At 41.6% G+C, this 5,275-nt stretch overlaps 2 protein-coding genes across 2 annotated transcripts in view; one reads left to right on the top strand and one right to left on the bottom strand.

Moving 5' to 3' along the window:
* The window catches only part of LOC115275853 (olfactory receptor 1J4-like), a 97,709-nt gene that overhangs the window by 6,489 nt on the left and 85,945 nt on the right, over positions 1 to 5,275 (bottom strand). The gene's annotated exons all lie outside the window — the stretch shown is intronic.
* The window catches only part of LOC115276015 (olfactory receptor 1J4-like), a 39,615-nt gene continuing 38,713 nt past the window's right edge, over positions 4,374 to 5,275 (top strand). The window contains exon 1 of the mRNA XM_029919747.1: positions 4,374 to 4,407. The gene's annotated coding sequence lies outside the window, so the exon portion shown is untranslated. The remainder of the gene's footprint in view (positions 4,408 to 5,275) is intronic.

Below are 5,275 nucleotides of genomic sequence, written 5' to 3'. Positions count from 1 at the left end.
GACTGAAGGAGAAGGGGGCGGTGGAGGCAGGGGGACCACCCAGGAACTACCGCAGTAGTGCGGCTAAGAAATGTTAGGCTGGATGTTAATCGAGGAAGTAGTACATTTTTGGTGAATATTGTATTTAGTTGGAAGTTGGAGCCAGCAAGAGTTGCTGACGAACTGAGAAGAGTGTCAGAGGAAGGTAGGAGTCAAAAATTCCTATATTTTGGTTTGAACAACATGGAGTTATCAGTGACTAAGATGGTAATGAAACAAATGTGTGAGCAGCTGAACACAGTGAGTCTGTAAACTATAATAAGAGAACCAAAGTTTATTGAGGACTTACAAACTGCCAGACAATGTTCTAAGTTCATTCTGTGTTTGAACTCATTTAATCTCTTGAGGTGGGACTATGTTGTTACTATAAGATTAATGAGTTACTTAATCATTAATTCACTCTTTTATTCAATATCAATCCTATGACAATGTCAGTGATTCTAGATATCATTATCTTTTTTGGAAGATTCAAAGATAACGATAACCAGAGATATCTATTGTGTATTTATTATGTGCTTTAGCATGAATTATCTCATTTCATTTCAATAATAACTTTTGAGGACAATGTAATTTTTACCCACTCTTTACAACTAATGTAACAAGGCTGAGGGGATGCTTTAGGTGATCAGCGCCAACACTTAATGAGTGGCAGAGCCCAGACCCAGTTCTGAGTACTGAGCTCAAGGACTCTACACCCTCTTAGAAAAGGTACACCTCTATGCCCTGAGTCTCTCCCAAGGGAGGAGGGGACGTGCAGGATGTGAAGCTAGATTTGTGTGCTCATGGTCGCAAGTATAAATGGTGTGGGAGTTTGCAGAAACCAGACTTCCTCTTCCTGGACCATAATGTGGTTTCGGGAGAGGTTGACCCAGTGCAATTGGTCCACTGGTGATGGAGGCTAACTAAGCCATTCCTGCTTTCCCCCTGGAACTATGAACAGGCAGAGCAGAGCCCAGAGTGTCCTTGAGATCTGGGCCAGCCTCTCAGGTGGCTCCAGCGGCTCAATCCCTGTAGCCCCTGCACAGACTCCTCCCCGAGGTCTTTTAGGAATTCGAGGCCATTAGTCTGCTTTGATTCCTTACTTAACCAGGAGCTTAGAGAATTTTCATGAGTGTTCTCCAAGATTTGTAAAATGGTATCTCCTGACTGTTGCTCTGGAGCTCAAGGACCGGCAGAGAGCTCATGAGGTCATTGGCTCACAGAGGCTTTCTTCCGACTTTTTGTTCCTGGTGTTCTCAATGGAAGCTGAGGACTCAGGAAATTGTATTAGAAGGTACCTGAGCTTGCTACGGAGTGGCATAGGCCAGAGTGAGCTGGGAATCCTAGGCAGGCAGGGTGTATCCTTGTGTCTAGGGGTCTGCATATGCATTCCACGTGGGTCTGTCTGGCGTTTCCTTGCTTGTACAATGCAGACATATGCATGTTTTCTTCTTGAGTTTTCAGTGTACGTGTGTGTGTGTGAGTGTGCATGTGTAATTGGCTCTCAGCCTTATTTTTTTCCTCTTTTAGACCAAGAACACAGAAGTCTAATAAGAACTGTCCAATTAACAAAGTGTAGGGCATTTGTGTATGTGATCTGTTGTCTCCTAATCAGTCCCTTGGAACTCAAGTGTTTGCCCCGCTGCCTTTCTCTTCCATCTTTGGACAGACATCATGGGCAATTAAATGAGATTGCATTGTCTGAAGAGAGACAGATGTGCTCCCCAATCTGGGGGGGGGGAAGTTTCCTGAATTTACTTATTACCAGCAATATGTAAGAGGTCTTGAAATCTCAGCTCAGCGGTGTGTGTATGTGTAACATTGCATTTTGTTTATAAGTTATATATGAATGTGATTCCAAATACTGGAGTGTGTTATTGTTGTTGTTGTTTTTCATGTACACGTTTTAGGGGCTCTGGTTCTTTCCTATGAACTCATGTATTCCCTTAACAATTTTTCAACGGTAGCCATATATATACATATTACGGCATTAAGTAGGCATCCACTCCTGGGCAGGTGTCAGATACTAATGGATACAAGCTCAGTGTCTGCAGTGTGGCAGACTGGGCCCCAATCCTCAGTCTGGCCTTCATATATTTTGTGATCTTAGGTAGTGACTTCATTTCTCTGAGGCTCAGATTCTTCACTGGCAAATGAAAGGTAACTATTTCTACTTCACAATGCGATTTTTGAGGATTAAATGAGGCAATGCACACAAATTATTCAGTCCCATGCCTGGCACAATTGGTGCTAAGTAAAAAGGAGGTATTTTTATTATATTCCCCCAATCCAATGTTTGTTTCATGGAGGTTCCTGTTCTACCATTGTTGGAGCAGGACATGTAGAATTTTGAGAAGACAGGCTCATCTTAAGGCTCCCTCTCATACTTCAAGGTCACATTCTGACCTCCTTCCCACAGCTAATGACCCAGCTGCCTCCTTCTCAAGGTCCTCCCTGAATTAATGTTCCTGGTTGGTTCCAGCCACCTTGTTTTCTTCTGGTTCCAAAGTAAGGACTGACACAGCCTACATCAGTGAGCAGTCAGGATTCTGCATTGGGTCAAGTCGCTGTCCTCCTTGGTAGCCATGAACAGAGAGAGCTGGTGCCCCTGAGCAAGCTTGTGGTCTTTGAGGATGACTCAGTGTCCTGCTCCTACTCTTGAGTGAGAATGTCAGTCTTGATTCCCTCAGCAGGGGTAGGTGGTTATCCTAACCTCTAGTCTAACTTCCAAATAGATAGTAAGTCTGGAATCTGTCATCAAAGAGCCGAGTCATGGTAAGTCAATTATCATTTTAGCCACAGTTTTCCCATCTTTAAAATGAGGACATAAAGTTTGCCTTTTGCACTAAACAGTTCCTAAATATGTACTTACTATTTTCAAAGAAGGTAAAGCATGTGAAAGTCCTTTGTAAATTATATGATTGTATAAGTGTGAGTGATAAATTTTTCTTAGAGGGAGTTAACATTTTAGACAAAGGTAGCTGACAAAATAGCTTCTCTGGACACTCTGACCAATGATGTTATAATTTCTATGCAAAGAAGTTGAGTAGGAATTCTTGTCAGGCATACATTGTGATTCTATCTGTTGTACTTAATTGTGTGTACTTTTGAAATTTAAATAATGTACACTTTTGTTGTCTCACAGTTAAAATGATTATAATAATCATTCGTTAGGACTATGGTGAGGATCTGATTTGAAAGGACATGTAAAACACGTGAAATACCTGGATTGGACACTTTTGGTAACAGAGAAATTTAAATGACTTAAAACAGGACTCAGCCAATTACACTGAAAGCCTGTGACATAGCTTTAATAATTCTGTGCCAAGTTGGAGAGATTCACACCCTTTTAGAGAGGAAAAGACATATTTATTTTCTGGTACTCATTTCACATTTTGATCCTAGAGAGTTAGTGAGATTTGAACCTGCTTTGACATTAAGATGTCAACTCCTTGAACATAAAGACTTCCCATTTTTTGCTCACTACTATTATCATTATGGGACTAAGCTGTTGCTCAATAGATATTTGTTGAATAAAGAATAAACGCTTTGTGTTTTGGAGGGAAGAAACCTGGTTAATGTGAGGGTTTCATGTATCATTGGAGTCAGAATGGGGCACACCATGTACCAACAGTTGTGAGAAATAAACAGAAAGGTAGCTAAAATAAGGAATTTGCATAGAAAGAACCTCACTATAATGTAATGACATGTTCACTGACTTTCCCCACTTTCGTCAATTGCCAGCAGAGATAAAACAATATGAGGAGGGAGAACCAGAGCGGCGTGTCCGAGTTCCTCCTCCTGGGGCTGTCCATCCACCCAGAGCAGCAGGGCGTGTTCTTTGCCCTGTTCCTGGGCATGTACCTGACCACGGTGCTGGGGAACCTGCTCATCGTCCTGCTCATCAGGCTGGACTCTCGCCTCCACACCCCCATGTACTTCTTCCTCAGCCACTTGGCCTTCTCTGACATTTCCCTTTCATCTGTCATAGTTCCAAAGATGCTCATGAACATGCAGACTCAGCAACAATCCATCCCCTATGTGGGGTGCATTTCACAGGTGTATTTTTTCATAATTTTTGGTTGTCTTGACAATGTCCTTCTTGCAGTGATGGCATATGACAGGTATGTGGCCATCTGTCAACCACTCCACTACACCACCATCATGAGGCAGGAGCTGTGTATCTCATTAGTGGCTGGATCTTGGTTCTTCTGTTGTATTCATGCCCTGTTGCATACCCTCCTCTTGGTCCAACTGCCCTTCTGTGATGATAATACCATCCCTCACTTCTTGTGTGATCTCTCTGTGCTCCTGAAGATGAGTTGTTCAGACATCTCTCTCAATGAGCTGGTCATCTTTACCGAGGGAGGAATTCTTTTCATCCTGCCTGTGAGTAGTATCTTGGGCTCATATGTTCGTATAGGAACAACTGTCGTAAGGGTATCATCCACTAAAGGACTCTTTAAAGCCTTTTCTACCTGTGGCTCCCATCTTTTTGTGGTGTCTTTATACTATGGGACACTTGTAGGTGTTTACTTTTTCTCCTCATCATGGAACTTTAACAACAAAGACGTAATTGCTTCAGTCATGTATACAGTAGTTATCCCTATGCTGAACCCCTTTATCTATAGCCTAAGAAACAAAGATATAAAACAGGCCCTACAAATATTTGTCTACAAATATTTGGCTAACTTTTAAGTGACAATCACTGAATCTTATTATTGCAGTCATTCACAGTGAGACATGTCTACTAAAACTATTATGATTGGCAACTCTGTGTAACTTAAAAAAGATATACATTGTGCTGTCATGTACGGTGTCCCCAATTGTCAACTAGGTCAAGTTTGTCACTTGGATTGATATTCTTTATCTTAATTTTTTTCCAGCTTGTTCATCACCCCTTACGTGTGTGAAATCACGCAAAACATATTGCACAATTATAGTTGTGGATTTGTTTCCCTTTTAGATATTCCCAGTCATTGCCTGTATATTTTATATACCATGTTACTGAGGACATGCAGACTTAGCATCATGATCTGCTCCTGTGTACTGACTCTGTTATACAGTGGTGTGCTGAAGCTGGCTTGCATTGACTTTAAGCTGAATGTGAACATCTCTTTCTGACTCCACATTCGATGACATCATGTTAGTAGACTGAAATCAGCCATAGTGGAAATAATTACACTATGGAGATTGGCAAATGCAACAAAGCAAAGTTCCTCAGAGAGCCATTTTTATTCCTTTAACAGCACACCAC

This window comes from Suricata suricatta, chromosome 13 (genome assembly GCF_006229205.1).
Source record: "Suricata suricatta isolate VVHF042 chromosome 13, meerkat_22Aug2017_6uvM2_HiC, whole genome shotgun sequence".
Taxonomy (NCBI): Eukaryota; Metazoa; Chordata; class Mammalia; order Carnivora; family Herpestidae; genus Suricata; species Suricata suricatta.
Note: the sequence above shows the minus strand (reverse complement) of the source record. Positions and strands in the feature narration are given on the sequence as shown.